Source organism: Zingiber officinale, chromosome 3B, assembly GCF_018446385.1.
Source record: "Zingiber officinale cultivar Zhangliang chromosome 3B, Zo_v1.1, whole genome shotgun sequence".
NCBI classification, from domain to species: Eukaryota; Viridiplantae; Streptophyta; class Magnoliopsida; order Zingiberales; family Zingiberaceae; genus Zingiber; species Zingiber officinale.
Window position 1 is genome coordinate 17,209,693 of NC_055991.1, and position 17,608 is coordinate 17,227,300.

Sequence of the window (17,608 nt, forward strand, 5' to 3'; positions counted from 1 at the left end):
CATATGACTGGATTACTTCATTAAACTGGATGTTCCAAGATCTTGAAGCTTGCTTCAGTCCATAAATTAACTGGTTGAGCTTACACACTCGATGCTCTTTGCCCTTTGCAATAAACCCCTCTAGTTGCTTCATATGGATGTTTTCTTCAAGACTTCCGTTAAGGAAAGTTGTCTTGACATCCATTTGCCAAACCTCATAATCCATATGAGCAGCAATAGATAAGAGTATCCGGATAGACTTAAGCATAGCTACTGGCGAAAAAGTTTCCTCATAATCGATTCCCTCTTTCTAAGTGTACCATTTCGCAACAAGTCTTGCTTTGAAGGTTTTCACCTTCCTGTTTGTCCCTCTTTTCTTTTTGTATATCCATTTACATCCAATGACTTTTACACTATTTGATGGTTCTACCAGCTCCCAGACTTTGTTAGAATACATAGATTCTATTTCTGAATCCATTGCTCTTTGCCAAGATGCTGCATCTTTATCTTGGAGTGCTTCGTCATATGTTCGAGGATCAGGTTCATGTTTACCCGGGATCAAGTCCGAAGACTCTCTCAAAAACATGAATCTCTCAGGTTGTCTCACAACTCTCCCACTACGACGAGTCACTATCTGTAGTTGTGTATCATTTGTGATACGTGTTGCAGTTTCTTGTGATATTTCATCTTGCACTCTTGGTCCTAAAGTAGACGTGTCCTCTCTCATTTCTTCTAGTACAATTTCACTCATGGGCTTATGATTTATTACATAGTCCTCTTCTAAAAATCGGGTATTCGTGCTAACAATGACTTTATGATCTTTAGGACTATAAAACAAACCACTTTTTGTTCTTTTAGGATATCCTATAAACAGACGAACTTCTGTATGAGATTCCAACTTATCAGTATCTCCCTTCAACACATGTGCTGGATTACCCCAAATTCGAACATGACTCAGACTAGGCTTACGCCCGTTCCACAATTCTGTGGGAGTAGAGGGTACTGATTTAGAAGGTACCAAGTTCAGAATGTACACTACCGTTTCTAAAGCATAACCCCAGAACGAACTTGGTAATTCTGAATAACTCATCATCGATCTAACCATTTCCATAAGAGATATATTCCTTCGTTCTATCACACCATTCTGTTGGGGTGTACCAGGTGCAGATAATTGGGATTGAATCACAACCTCTGATAAGTAATTTCTAAACTCTCCCGAGAGATACTCGCCACCACGATCAGACCATAGTGTCTTGATACTTTTACCATGACGTTTCTCCACAACAGCTTTGTACTCTTTGAACTTATCAAAGCACTCAGACTTGCAGCACAACAAGTAAATGTACCCATATTTCGAATAGTCGTCTATAAAAAAAGATGAAATATTTGAAACCACCTCTCGCCTGGATAGTCATAGGTCCACACAAATCAGAATGAACCAATTCCAACACATCCTTAGCTCTATACCCCTTGGCCTTAAAAGGTCTCTTGGTCATTTTTCCTTCCAAGTAAGATTCACAGGTTGGAAAGTTTTCCAACACTAATGAACCCAAGAGTCCATCGGCTATTAGCCTTTAAATCTTACTCAAGTCCATCGACTAATGAAGGTTCCTTTCTCTTATTAGAATTAGAAGATGTGTTATTAATTTCTATTTGTTGCTTAGTGGGAGTTATTGGATTTAGAGTATACAAATTGCTAACTAATGTACCAGAATAGATAACTACCATATTTTTCTTGATAACTACTTTGTTATCAAAAGAAACAGTATATCCATCCAAAAACAGTTTAGAAACTGAAATTAAATTCTTTCTAAAACTTGGTACATAAAGACAATTTCTCAAAATCAAAGTTCTATTCCTATCAAATGATAAGTAAACATTTCCCACTGCAACAGCCGCCACTTTCGTTGCATTGCCCATGTAGACGGTTATCTCTCCTTCACATAGTTGTCGGGTTTCCTGGAACCCCTGTAATGTATTGCAGACATGATCCGTGGCTCATGTATCTACACATCAGGTACTGGTAGATAATATTGCTAAACATGTTTCAACTACTAGAGAATAAGATATACCTTTATTGTTCTCTTTCCTACGAGGACAATCCGCCTTCCAATGTTCAGACTGCTTGCAAATGAAGCACTTGCCCTTCGGCTTCTTCACTCCTGCTTTTAGTCCAGTACCTAGAGATCGATTCACTTTCTTTGCAGAACTAGCTTATTTTTTCTTCTTCTTCTTGCCTTTCGACTTAGAAGTTGAAACATTTTCAGCAAAGTGGATTTGATAAGTATGAGGAAATAGCCCTTCTGCTGCCTAAAGTTTTGTAAATAGTTCTGCCAATGAATAAATCCTTTTATTCATATTGTAGTTCAGGCGGAACTTCTCAAAACTTTTGGGTAGCGATTGGAGAATTATATCGACTTGGGTTTCCCCATCGATTTTAGCTCCAAGGATTTGTATCTCGTTCAAGTAAGTCATCATTTTGAGGATATGATCCCTTACGGGTGTCCCCTCTAACATGGTGGTTGTCATTAAGTTTCTCATAGCCAGTTGCCTAGAAGCCCGATTCTGGTGTCCGAAGAGATCCTTGAGATTGCTCATTATGTCATAGGCAGTTGACATGTCCTAATGCTGATGTTGCAGTACATTTGACATTGAAGTCAAAATGTAACACCGTGTCATCTCATCAGCCTTGACCCATTTCCTATGATGCTCAATCTCCTCTTCACTAGAATCGCTATTAGGTACATTAGGGCAGACCTCCATCAGTACAAACTTATAGACTTCAGCAGTTAGGACAATGTCCAGGTTTCTTTTCCAATCTATATAATTGTGACCAGTAAGTTTGTTCTCTTTCAGAATAATAACCAGTGGGTTGAAAGTCATCCTAAGAATCACAAAATAAGTCTAGGTCAAAACTTTAGAATTTAGAATAATATTGAATCCTCAAACAATATTATTTAAATTCACCAACACCTCAAAACACCGTGAATTTTGTATGCCACAATAGTGTGGACGTATACAAATTCAAACATTTGTAAGAGGAGGTTTTACCTATTAATTTTATTCTTGTCAACCTAACTATATGACAAATAAAATTAATAGTTGGTTTTCCTTTGGTCACACAAATGATAGCAGTGACTCCGATGGGAGGATATTATTAAATGTGCCTAAGTGTATACCATTACTTGATACTTAGTCCATTAAATAGGATTGTTCCCCTTCAGATGGAGAAGATCACGCGCTCCTAAATAATTTCCTATAACCATCCATAAAGGAAGTTTGATCCAGTGATCTGCAAACAAACTCATCTGATGTAGAGGAAGGCACTCAGAGCCAACGTGCAAGTTTGTTTGCATCACTTACAAACCAGTAATGGAGACCGTGGAATTTATTTACTAATCCCTCCCCCACTTAGTTATTTAAGATGAAGATTTTAACATGCACACACACATCACAGCAAATAAAAGCAATGAATATGGAAAAGTAATTTTTCAACTATTATGGTTTCTTTCATCACTGTTCTCCGTGTGCTGCCAACCCTAGCTGCTGTCATCTTTAGCCACCGCAATCGGGTCTAGTCGCCGTATCTATCTTGCTTCTTTTTCCGCTGTGCCTCTGGTCCTCAAATAACACCACACATCGCAAGGATACGATCCGCGACAAAAATAAAATTTTACATATATCGATCTTATATTTCGCAAATGAATGTATATAGAGTCTAGATCGAACAATAATGTAAAATCCTAAAACTAATATAGCTCCTGCTGTATTTTAATACATACAATCATGCACACACATAAAATGCCCTCGACATGTCCGAGGGTCCAATCACACACAATCACAATAGGTCATAACAGTTGGAGCCTGCAACCACAAAGTTAATCTATTTGCACATCCTACTATTATCCTGCCTAAAATATGTATGACATGTGAATAATTAAACTAAAAACCAAACACACAGAGGTATACCCTAGCTCTGATATCAATTGTTGGTTGCTACTCGGAATACCGTCCTAGTTCCCCTGTACAAAAATTTGTACAAGCATAAAACTATCCTATCTACCCATGTGCTCTACTAAAGTTAAATTTGGATTGCAAACGATACTTAACATTATTAATCCAAATTTTCCTTTAGAAGTTAAACTTAGATTGGGAACGAAACTTAACATTCTTACTCCAAGTTCAACCGATGTGATCTTCCTAAGTTAAACCATATTACAGAAGTTATCAAATAGTTATTTCAAATATCGGCTTTCAAGTTAAACATGGCGAGGCACTAGGCCTTCTTGGGTATGGGATCATCCACCACTTTCTAGACAAAGTCTCACAAAGAAATCAAATATTTAACTTCTTATAGTAAACTAGGTTTAACTATAGAGACCTCAATAGAAACACATTGTCGAAACATGAAATCAAAAAATAAAATCGATAACAAAAACGGTAACTTAAAAATCGATAACCTCTTGTGTTTAGTTTTTCAAGATCTATTCAAAAGATGAACTAGTTATGATACGAAAACTAATAACTAGTTATACCTTTTATAGCTTATAGACCTCTTGATCTTCTATTGTATTCCTCTCCTTCTCTTGGACGTCGTGTGAGCGACGATCTTCTAAGATGAAATCCACTCAAGCTTCTTCCAAGGCTTCCAAGATCCGACCACCAAATAACCTCCAAGTGATGCTAGACAAGAAAGCTTCCTTCTCTTCTTCTTCTCCTTCAAGCAATCGGCCACCAAGAGATCTCCCACAATTGATGTTGCCGGCCTCCAAGAGAGAAAACAAAAGGAGAGAAGAGAAAGAACAAGGGCCGGCCACCAAGGAAGAATAGAGAGGAATAGAAGATGTGTTGTAAGGTGAGGCACCTCCTCCTTCTCTTTTATATTTCTTGGTCTTGTCAAAAAAAAGAAAGTTTTATAACAAAAAATAAAACTTCCTTTTCTCCCATGACATTGCCAGCCACAAATTTGTGCTCCAAGCAAGGAAAGATTTTAAACAAAATTAAAAATCTCTCTATTAAAATACCTTTTATGAATATTTATAAAAGGAATGTTTTATAAATTAAAATCTCTCTCTTTTAAACTTTTTTATGGATATCTATAAAAGAAAAGATTTAAAATAAAACATGGTTACAAAAAGAAAAATTTTATAACAAAAATTAAAATCTTTCTTTCACATTATAGATAACTACAAATAAGGAAAGATTTCAAATATCTCTTTTATTCCTTTGTAGAAAACTATAAAAGAAAAGATTTTAAAATTTAAAACTCTCTTTTAAAACCATCATAAAAGGAAAAATTTTAACAAAATAAAAACTCCTTTTATTTCCTTTTGTGATCAATCTAAAAAATGAAAGTTTTATATTAAAATCATCTTTTTAAATCCTTTTTATGGATCTCTATAAAAGGAAAGATTTTACAAAAAATAAAACTTCATTTTCTTCTTGTGTGTGGTCGGTCCCCTTGCTTGGGCTCCAAGCAAGGCTTGGTCGACCCCTTGCTTGGTCTCCAAGAAAGGCTTGGCCAGCCCTAGCTTGGGCCTTAAGAAGCTAGGCTTTTAGGTGGATATAAGGCTTTATATAAGAGGCTACAATAGGGACCTAGAGGAGGAATTAGTTTTGGTCTCCCGATGAGCTTGAGCTTCCCGTGTTCACCCCGAACACCCAACTTAAGTTTATCAATAATATCTCATTCCACTAAAGAGTTATTATTGCACTACCGCCCCACTCCTATATTACAATATCGGCTCCTTCTTATTATGAGTGTGTTAGTCTCACTGTGTTTAAGATATTGAATGCCCACTAATTAAATGAGTTACTGACAATTCACTTAATTAATATCTAGCTCCAAGAGTAGTGTCACTCAACCTTATCGTCATGTCGGACTAAGTCCACCTGTAGGGTTTACATGATAATCCTTATGAGCTCCTCAAGGGGACATTATCAACCTAGATTACTAGGACACAGTTTCATTCTATAATCAACAATACACCATATAAATAATATCATTTCCCAACTTATCGGACCTATTGATTTAACGAACTAAATCGCACCCTTTGATAAATTAAAGAAATAAATATTAAGTATACGTGCTTGTTATTATATCATGATTAAGAGTACACACTTCCCTAATAACAGAGGTCTTGTTCTTTTTAACAGTCAGTATAAAAAGAACAACCTCAAATGATCCTGCTCAATACACTCAGAGTGTACTAGTGTAATTTTATAGTCAAGATAAACTAATACCAAATTATACTACAACCATTTCAATGGTTTGTCCCATTCCATCTTGGTTGTGAGCAACTATTTATAATTTATAAAGAACTGATAACATGATCTTCTGTGTGACACCACACACCATGTTATCTTCAATATAAATTAAATGAACAATTATACTTAGCATATAAATGTAGACATTTGATCAATGTGATTCTTATTTCAACATAAATGTTTACAAAAAGCTAGACTTTTAGTATACACTCTAACAGTTACTGTTGGATCGAGAAGCGCTAGAGGGGGGGTGAATAGCGCTCGTGGCTATTTCGTTTTTTGATTATCAGAATCGTATCGAGTAAGTCATTCGAGTATAAGCGCAGCGGAGAGAAACAGAAACAAGTGCAAATAAAGACACGAAAGATTTACTTCGTTCGGAGCCTAAGGCGACTCCTACTCGAAGGCCCGTGATCCTTGATCATTTCCGGTGGGCAACAACTATAAGCTCGATAAGAATTACAAATTACAATGAAAGTAGTAAAACAACTTTGTACCGACAACTTAAAGAAGAAGAAAGCAGAGCTCCGAGTCGTCGGAATTTCGCAACAGCACTTCAGAATGATTTTGTTAGCAGCACGTTGAAGACAGAAAGCCTGGAACTTGATTCATTGAAGTGCTGGTCGAAACCCCCTTATAAAGGGTGTTCAAGGCGCCTTGAAGGCTGTTCAAGGTGCCTCCATGCTGCCGAGTCTCCCGCGAGGATCAAACTTGAACTGGTCGAACTTCATCTGCTTAAGGCGCTTAAAGCCCTACTCAAGGCGCCTTCCAAGGCACCTTAAACTCCCTTCAAGGCGCCTCCATTAATGCTTCGCAGCCAGGTCAGCTTTTGCACCCGAGGTGCCTCCAAACTCCATGGAGGCGCCTCGGACACTGTTCATCCGAGGGAAAACTTCATTATTTTGTACCTGCAAGACATGTTAGTCCCAAACAATATCCTGCAACACAAAGTTAGTATAAAACGCAGTATGAATATGATAACGAATGTTATGACAGTCACCGGACTGTCTGCGTCTGACTTCGGATTTCCGACCGGAAACCCTAGGTCGACCCGACACCTACTGTTCCCTCTATGGGGAACACGTCCTCACCTACTCCACTCAGGAGATTTACCTGTTGCCAGTCGATCCTCCAGATCGACTGGACTTTTGCTCAGCACTCGACGCTTCCGGACTTTCTGCTGGACATCCGCTTCCCGGCTAGTCCAGTCTTTCACCTGGTTCGCGACACCAGGACTTTCCACCTAGGGTTACCACCCCCTAGGACTTTTGCCTGAAGCCATCGACCTGCCAAGACTTTCCGCATAGGATTTCCACCCCCTATGACCTAGGGTGACCACCCCCTAGGGTTTTCCCTTTGCCTAACCGCAGCTATAACTTTCCTGAAATGCTCAAGCAGAGTTGTTAGATCACAAAGACACATTAACTTTGAATCCTTTGCCATTATCAAAACACGAGTTCGATCGTCGGATGCTTCCCGCACCAACAATCTCCCCCTTTTTGATTATGGCAACTCGAATTCAAAGTCAAGTAAACCGATATCACAAACGAGTAGATTAACACATTTAACACAAGCTTAGCAATTTTGCTAAATTAAATTCTATGAATTTAACATATTTCACACAATTAAATTCTATGAGTTTAAAGTATAGGCTCCCCCTTAACTATTGCTCCCCCTTCAATATTCATTAAGTATTAAGTATTTTGAATTTGCTACTTTTGAATTTGCTATTCTCCCCCTTTGCCATATATAAAAAAAAATAAGTAAAAATAGTCATTTGATTTAACAAGATTTTGAAAAATATTTAACAGTTTTAAATAAGTCTGAACTTTTTAGAAAGCAAGTCAGTTTGATTCTTAACTTTTTAAAGAGGGATAAAAGTAGACAAGTTTTGAATATCTATCACTTTTTTTTTTAAATCTGGAATTTTTAAAGATTAGTAATACTTAGAAAAATTTGAAAGAGTTTTTATAACACTTAGCTTTGTTATAATTAATTTTCATTGTTTAACTTTGAAGTAGCTTTGAAATCTTTGCTCTACTTAAGAAAATAAGAATTTATAAAGTTAGATTTCAAAGTGAGCTAAGTCTTAAAGTTTTGAAAATAAATCTAAGCTCTTTGCAAGTATTGGATTTTGAAAGCTATAGCTTAGAGAAAAAACTTAGTTTAATTTTAAACAATACTTATTAAATTCTAGGGCTGGGAGGGAGCAAAGTAGCTAAAAAAAATTTGGCTTAGGAAGTCAGTTGGTCCTTAAGTCCAAGCATGAATCAAGTATAATAGATTGACTTTATAATTTAATTTCGATTTTTGAATTTGATTTTGAATTTTAAATTTTGAATTTATAATTTAATTTTGAATTTTTAATTTGATTTTGAATTTTAAATTTATAATTTATAATTTAATTTCGAATTTTTAATTTGATTTTGAATTTTAAATTTTGAATTTATAATTTAATTTTGAATTTTTAATTTGATTTTGAATTTTAAATTTTTAAGATCGTTTTTCTTTTTGCTCCCCCTGGATCATAGCCTCGATATGGTCTATCGAGGTAGTGTATTTGATCCTTCGGAACCCAGAATTGGCCAAGTCCAACTTGGTTGATCAATTTGGACTTGGGGACCCATGCTTGGACTGATTTTCTACTTTGTTTGTTTATTAAGGATAAATAAGATCTATATTTACTTTTATATCCCAGCTCAGTTCTATTGTAAACGGCTCTTTGTGTCCCAAGAATTAGGTCAAGATTCTTGGAACCTAAAGAAAACCGTTCTAAGGTATTTTTTAAATATTTTACCTGATTTTTCAAACTAGAATTTTCTTCCTCAAATTTTTGAACTTGAGTTGAATTTCCAGTTTGAACTTGATCAGGTAGGGATTTAGTGTTAGTCACTTCTTTAAGGACAGCTACTTCCTTTAGAAGTGATTTAATCCTAAGGTTTGACTTAGCTAATTTGCGAAGTAAATAATTGACTAAATTATTAAGTCTCGGAATACTTATAGCGGAGTCTGGCCCTTCGGAAACGGATGCGGATCCGTGGCTTTGCTCGGAGTCGGCCTCTGACTCACTCTCAGATTCGATGATCTGGTCTCGGGCCATCAGTGCGAGTAAACTCGTCTGCTCGAGTTCGTCGTTGTCGTCCTCCGAAGAAGATTCGTCCCAGGTTGCCTTCAGGGCCTTCTTTCTTCTTTGCTTTTTGGCTTCCTTTTGGTTGGGGCAGTTGGCTTTGATGTGCCCCTTCTGGTTACACCCGTAGCAGGTGACTTCAAACTTTACCTTCGAGCTCGGTTGGGCCTCCTTGGATTGAACTGCCTTCTTCAGATCCTTCTTGTTGAAGCCCTTCTTCTTTTTGTAGAGCTTCTTCACGAGATTCACTAGTTCGCTGGTTAGTTCGTCTTCTGAGTCCTCTGAGTCGGGTTCGTCTTCTGATTCCAGTTCAATTTTTCGTCGGGATCTTGGTTCACGTGTTCGACTAGTACCTGCCATCAAAGCAATACCCTTCTCGGTCGGCTGTGCATTAGTTTGTTCATGAAGTTCAAATTCACTAAACAATTCATCTAATTTTAAGGATGACAAATCCTTGGAGACTTTGTAGGCATCTACCATCGATGCCCACAATGTGCTCCTAGGAAATGAATTGAGAGCATACCTTATGATATCCCTATTTTCTACCTTCTGCCCGATTCTGTGAAGGGAGTTAAGGATATCTTGGATTCTTGCATGTAGTGAACTCGCCGTTTCGCCTTCCTGCATTTTTAAATTGTATAATTTATTAAGTAACAAATCACGCTTACTTACCTTGGTTTCCGAGGTGCCCTCGTGAAGTTCGATCAGTTTCTCCCACAGCTCCTTTGCGGAAGAGAATGGACCGACTCTGTTGAGCTCTTCCTTGGTAAGCCCGCACTGGAGGGTGCAAGTGCCTTTGGCGTCGGCTTCCACCTTTTTGATGAGCGATGGTTCCCATTTATCGCAAGATGTAGGCTTGCCATCTTCATCAGTTGGTAATTGTAGTCCCGTCTTGACTATCATCCAGGTGTCGAACTGGGTTTTCAGGTATATCTCCATTCGCCCCTTCCAATATCCGAAGTCTTCTCCGGAGAATAGTGGGGGACGAATAGTGCTATATCCTTCTTGTTGAGCCATTTAGATCTGGAAAAACAAAAACAAGAAGATCTATTCCAAGACTGAGTCTTGGATTAGTAGTGCGGGAAAAAGAGGAAAGGAAAACGAGCTCAAGTGGTATTGACAAACTTTGAGCAACACTGATTTTGAAAATAATTAGAATTTTAGCTACTAAGCTAATTTCTAATTGACTCCGAACAAAAAATACCACGAAAAAAAAATGTTTTAAATGGTGGTTGCACCAATTCAAAACAACCCCGCTCTGATATCAATTGCTGGATCGAGAAGCGCTAGAGGAGGGGTGAATAGCGCTCGTGGCTATTTCGTTTTTCGATTATCGGAATCGTATCGAGTAAGTCGTTCGAGTATAAGCGCAGCGGAGAGAAACAGAAACAAGTGCAAACAAAGACACGAAAGATTTACTTCGTTCGGAGCCTAAGGTGACTCCTACTCGAAGGCCCGCGATCCTTGATCGCTTCCGGTGGGCAACAACTATAAGCTCGATAAGAATTACAAATTACAATGAAAGTAGTAAAACAACTTTGTACCGACAACTTAAAGAAGAAGAAAGCAGAGCTCCGAGTCGTCGGAATTTCGCAACAGCACTTCAGAATGATTTTGTTAGCAGCACGTTGAAGACAGAAAGCCTGGAACTTGATTCATTGAAGTGCTGGTCGAAACCCCCTTATAAAGGGTGTTCAAGGCGCCTTGAAGGCTGTTCAAGGCGCCTCCATGCTGCCGAGTCTCCCGCGAGGATCAAATTTGAACTGGTCGAACTTCATCTGCTTAAGGCGCCTAAAACCCTACTCAAGGCGCCTTCCAAGGCGCCTTAAACTCCCTTCAAGGCGCCTCCATTGATGCTTCGCAGCCAGGTCATCTTTTGCACCCGAGGCGCCTCCAAACTCCATGGAGGCGCCTCGGACACTGTTCATCCGAGGGAAAACTTCATTATTTTGTACCTGCAAGACATGTTAGTCCCAAACAATATCCTGCAACACAAAGTTAGCAAAAAACGCAGTATGAATATGATAACGAATGTTATGACAGTCACCGGACTGTCTGGGTCTAACTTCGGATTTCTGACCGGAAACCCTAGGTCGACCTGACGCCTACTGTTCACTCTACGGGGAACGTGTCCTCACCTACTCCACTCAGGAGATGTACCTGTTGCCAGTCGATCCTCCAGATCGACTGGACTTTTGCTCAGCACTCGACGCTTCCGGACTTTATGCTGGACATCCGCTTCCCGGCTAGTCCAGTCTTTCGCCTGGTTCGCGACACCAGGACTTTCCACCTACAGTTACCACCCCCTAGGACTTTTGCCTGAAGCCATCGCCCTGCCAAGACTTTCCGCATAGGGTTACCACCCCCTATGACCTAAGGTTACCACCCCCTAGGGTTTTCCCTTTACCTAACCACAGCTAGGACTTTCTGAAATGCTCAAGCAGAGTTGTTAGATTATAAAGACACCTTAACTTTGAATCCTTTGCCATTATCAAAACACGAGTTCGATCGTCGGATGCTTCCCGCACCAACAGTTACAATGTAGGTGGTTATTAATCCAAGGCATTGAAGAAAGATCTACTAGAAAAATTCCTTTGTTGAAGGCGGAGTAGCCTTTTTCAGACGTTGACAACTCTTAGAATGACTAGGAAGTGAATACAAGACTTGTAGTTAAGTTATTGTTTCATTCCTAGCTCCAGAGGTCTTTTTATTATTGGTGCAATTTCCCTAGGTCAAAGTTGACCATATTGACTAAGCTTGAATTGGCTCAAGCTTGAGTTTTGATATTTGACAATGTATTGAGATTACAGGTGCAATCGTCCATTTGGGGAGATTGTTGGAGCAATTCTTCTCTAATCAATGTTTGACCAATTTGGTGTGAAGAAGAGTCAAGTATTCAAGATTGATCGAATACTTGAATGGGAAGTCCTAGCTGGAAGTTAGGCAAGGACAAGTCCAACGAGGAGGCTGGCAGATGATGAAAATTCAAGTGGGCCAGTGTTGATTGGACACTTAGTGTGGAAAGTCCTGGTGAGTGAAGCAAGACAGATAGAAAGTCCTAGTGAGTGAAGCTAGGCAGTTAAAAAGTCCTAATGAGTGAAGTGAGGCAAATGAAAAGTCCTAGTGAGTGAAGCTAGGTAGTTAAAATGTCCTGGTGAGTGAAGCCAAGCAGATGAAAAGTCCTAGTGAGTGAAGTCAGACAGATAGAAAGTTTTAGTAAGTGAAGCTAGACAAATGAGAAATCCTGGTGAGGGAAGTTAGGTGAAAGACCTAGTGAGAGAAGTTAGGCAGTGAGAAAATTATGATGAGTGAAGTTAGATGAAAGTCCTAATGAATGTAGTCAGGTATGTGAAAATCTAAGTGGGTCCGGGGTGACCAGACACCTGCTGTTTGGAAGTCCAAGTGGGTCATGAAGGATAGACACTTGGCATGAGACGGTAAGTCCTAGTGGGTCAAGGTTGACCGGATACTTGGCACGACTAGAAAGTTCAAGTGGGTCAAAGGATTGACTAAACACTTGGTAACGGAGTCCCAACAAGTCAAGGTTGACCAGATGCTAGGCATGAGGAGTCCCAATAGGTCACGGCTGACCGGATGTTGGTTTGGGACCATAGACTTGAGTTAGTCAAGTTAGGGTTGGTCAATCGATCAACCGATCGATTAAACCAGAGCCCAATCAATCAGTTGATCAATTGGGAGAACTTTGCGAGAAAGGACAGCCCAATTGATTAGCCGATCAATTGGGGCTACGCCAATCGATCGGTGGAGGCCACTCGCGCGAAGAGCATAGTGTGCTCCCCAATCGATCAGTCGATCGATTAGGATACTCGAATCGATCGATCGATCGATTGGGGCCTATTTTCTTGCGAGAGCACATAGGCGCTCTGAATCGATTCATCGATCGATCAAAGCCTCCCCAATCGATTGGTCAATCGATTAGGATATGATTGTTGCGCAGGATGCAAGCTTTAGACAGCTAGGATTATGTGGATCTGATGTAGAAATCGATTGAGACCAAGCCCAATCGATTGAGAACCCTAGATCGCGAAAGGATAAAGTCGTTGGCAAGGTTCAAACGCGACAAGTGCTCTCCCTTTCTCTTCACCAAGCTCACGACTGCTCATCGCCGGTTCTGGAAGCTTCTTAGAGATAAGTGTTGTTGCACTTCCAAGGTCAAGAGGCATTCTAAACAAGAGGAAGGAGCAAGCTAGGATCTCATTAATTGTAATTTTGTCAGATTTCATTTTGTATTAGCTTGTATTTCCTCTTCTTATATTTCTTTGGGTGTGAGCTTGTACGAGGCTTCTCCGCCTCCGGATTGTTTTTGAGAAGAAGTGTTTTATAGCGGAGAGTGTTCATGAGGGCTGGATCCTTGGATTAGTCACTTCTTCTTGAGGTGGATATCAAGTAAATCCATATTATTGCATGGGGGAGCTTTGCGTCGAGTTTATCTGCTAACATCATCATCGAAAAAGCGTGAGAAGTTATTCACCCCCCTCTATCTCCGAAGTGACCCAACAAATGGTATCAGAGCTAGGTCGCTCTTTACTGAACTCATCGCCGGAAGGGTAGCGAGCTAGAGGTTGAAGAAGTTGAAGAACTAAAGTTAACGAGTCAAAGATTTCAAAGCTCAACTTCAAATGGATTTCTGAGATGGACTCGGATACGACACAAGGATGCCTCCACTATTCACATCCACGAGTTTCGATTCTTGAAAATCAAGAATCGAAAACTTCTTAATGATGAAGATAGAGCAATTGTTTGATCTAATGGAAAACTTTCAAGCTCCAACAAATGATAAAGGCAATCTCATCAAGAAAAGCAAATGGAACGAGGAACAAGTCAAAAGAAGCGAGGCTAATGATAAAGTGATCAAATTGTTCGCCAATTTATTGCTAAGCATTATCTTGAGCAAGATAGGAGAATTTGAAGATGTCAAAGAGCTTTGAATCAAATTGACTAAGATTCATGAAGATCCCTCCATTGTACCAAATCAAGAAAATTCAAAGAGGACAACTCATTGGATTAAGATGAAGAGGAAGAAGAGTCAGAAGTTGAGAGATGCTCAATATCTGAAGAAGAAGAAAGTAAAGAAGGTTCATCCTCTAGAGAGCATAAAGACAAAGGCAAAGGAGTGTACTCCTTATTTCATGTGCATGAGGATGAAGATGAAGAGGCCTCCACCTCAAGGATTGAGGGGGAGTGTGGAACATCAATGTCAGATAAAGAAAAAGTCTCTTCATCCAGATCAAATGAAGAAAGTGTCACCCCTATAGGTAAAGGTATAGAAATTCAATTGTAAATAATAAAGATCATATCATTTTTTTGAGTGTAGAGAAAAAGAACACTACAAGAGTAAGTGTCTCAAATTGGCCAAGAAGAAGGGTCAAGTGGCACCAAAGGGCAAGGAGAAACCCAAGGAGGTCGGCCCCATGATACATAAGAACAAGTGTCACGCCCCAGAGGAGTCCCTGTCCGAAAAAATTTCGACAGCATCTCCCCTATACGGGCGACAATCTAAAATATTTCTACATACAAACATACATCAGCCACATTCGGCTGGAATATATACACAACCATGCAGTTTATATCATCAGCCCACTCGGCTGGAACAAAATAAACACAACCACGCAGTTTAATAAGCCTACACGGTTGAAAGGAAACACACAACAGTGTAAACGCAGCGGAAAACATAAAACAATACGAACATAAGACCAGCAACGGCAATAACAAAATATACCTGCAACCACCAGACTAGACTCTATAAATCCGCAGTGACTTGTTCAAAAGTGAAATACACAAAATTAATATACCACCCAAACAGTAACAAAACCCAAAAAGAAAACTATCCTCGAGTGTGACGCGGGACTGGCAGCCGAGACTCTCCAAGCATCCATAACTCATCTACTGTTACCTGATGAAAGAAAACCATTTTACGGGGTGGTGAGTATTGGAACTCAGCGGGTAAAGAAAGAGATAGTGCACGAACATAACACATAAGTAGCGAGTGTCAACAGTATACAGTCTCATAAGAGGAATAGCAGATACTAAAACAAAATCATAATAAATACTCGTACCTGGAACCCTATCCTAGTCTAGTAAGAGAAGGTCAGAAGTAGTACTAGTCTACTACGATACAGCTCATAACTACAGAAAAAATAAATAAGGTATATACAAATTTTCAATGAATAAACCAAAGTCTAAACATCTACAATGAGAGTATATCTCAATATAAGTAAACATATCAGCATATGTGAAAAACAGCAGTAAGTAATCAATAACAGCATATATAAACAGCAGCCAAAGCAAATATAATAATAAACAGTGTATGCACGGATGGTCACTCCTGCCCACCTCTCCGCACCATGACCCCTGTATGATCGAGAGGCCGGGTCAGTGACAGACTGTACACCACTCCAGCTACCACTCACACGAGTGGCCGAGGGGATAGTTGCATAGTAGCTAACTATCTACTTCTGTGACGGGGTCTCTGCTGCTCGTACTCCAGCTACCACTCACACGAGTGGCCGAATGCGCCATGACAAGACAAGCGACATCAACTCCAGCTACCACTCTCTCGAGTGGCCGAGGATGCGGTATGCATGCAATGACATGATGCGAACAATGCAACAGTCATCATATATATATAAGCAGAAACAGGTATGCTACATGAAGCCAGCATGCTCAATATAGTACATAAATAAACAACAGTCAAAGCATACAAACATGATATCTAGTATCTGCTACTGATCATGGACAATAACAAGAGACTGTATAGATATGGAACGAATTTCTCAAAGATTGTGTAGAAGTATCAAGCGCAGGAAAGTAAGAGTGGAGTCAAGGTAAACAGTCCTTATCCAAAATAATTCATGCACTAAGGTCAAAGTACTAAAAGAAAACAAAGCAAGAAGTACCCGCCTTTATTGCGAAGCTCGTGCCAAACCAACCCAATGTCAAATCACCCGTATCGAATCAAAATCCTGCAAACACGTGATGCATATTATAGCTATGTCAAACATGAACTACTTAACTAAACCCATCATGAATTGGGTGGCTAACCCATAACCTGAATCTGATTAGGGAAAACCCTAATTTACTAAAAACAAAATCGCGTATCACCATATAGTTGTGTTGTCCTAGACATATCCTACTTCATAAGTCAAGATGTGTTTTGCCATAAACGTTGAGATCCCGTAAGGAAACAGTTTCAATTGGAAATAAACTAACCAAACCACTAACCAAATCCTTAATATCAAAAGACTCCTAACTAGCATACAACATAACTTCATAACAAATCCATTAACAGGAACACCAAAAGCTGCATAAAAATTCCCAAAACTAGAATTCAACAGACTTAAACCCCATAACATCACGAGAACAGACCCCAAAATGGATTCCACAAGATAGTAATACTTCTTTTACAAACTCTATTCCATAGAACAGACTGGGAACAATTTCACCCAAATTCAAAAGCATCATCGATCAAGGCTTAAAACTTCTACAACAAGAATTAACCGAAACCCAACTAGTGAGAAGAATGCAGCACATCAAATTCAATCAAAATCCCCAAATCCATGGAACCAAAAAGGATCGCAAGAAGGACCAACCCATCAAAGGCAACCATGTCACAACTACCCTATGCCAAAATCTGTCCACCATATTACAACTAGTTTGAGGGATCTAGAACTCCATCAAAACCAAATGACTATACCTAAATCCACAGCGGGCATAAGAGGAACAAGATGGAAAACAACTACCTTGATGCCCTAGACATCATCCCGGATTGTATCGTAATCTACGGAAAGAAACATTCATCTCATACTTACAAAGGAAATTTGTTTACTGGACAGCTCTTGTAGGGGCCGGAGGTGGAAGAAATCCGGCTGCCGGCGCTAGGACAGGAAGAAGTCGGTCGACGCTAGGGCACAAGAAAGGCGGCGCTGGGGTGTTCGCGTGCGAGAAAGGGCCGGTTGTGTGGTGCTCACGCGAGGGTCGACGGCTGCTAGGTGCTTGCAGAAAAGAGGAGATCGCCGGCCGTGTGGCTCACGTGAGGGATGAAGAGGCCGACACCCGCGTGGTGCTCGTGCGCGGGTCAGAGAAGAGGCCGGCTGAGCTCGGCGAAGGAGAGGGAGGCGGTGTCGTGAGGGCTCGGGAGAGAAGAGGGAGCTCGGCGCCGTGTGGGGAGTTAGGGCAAGGGAAATTCTCCCTTTTATAACTTAGGGAAGTTTGATT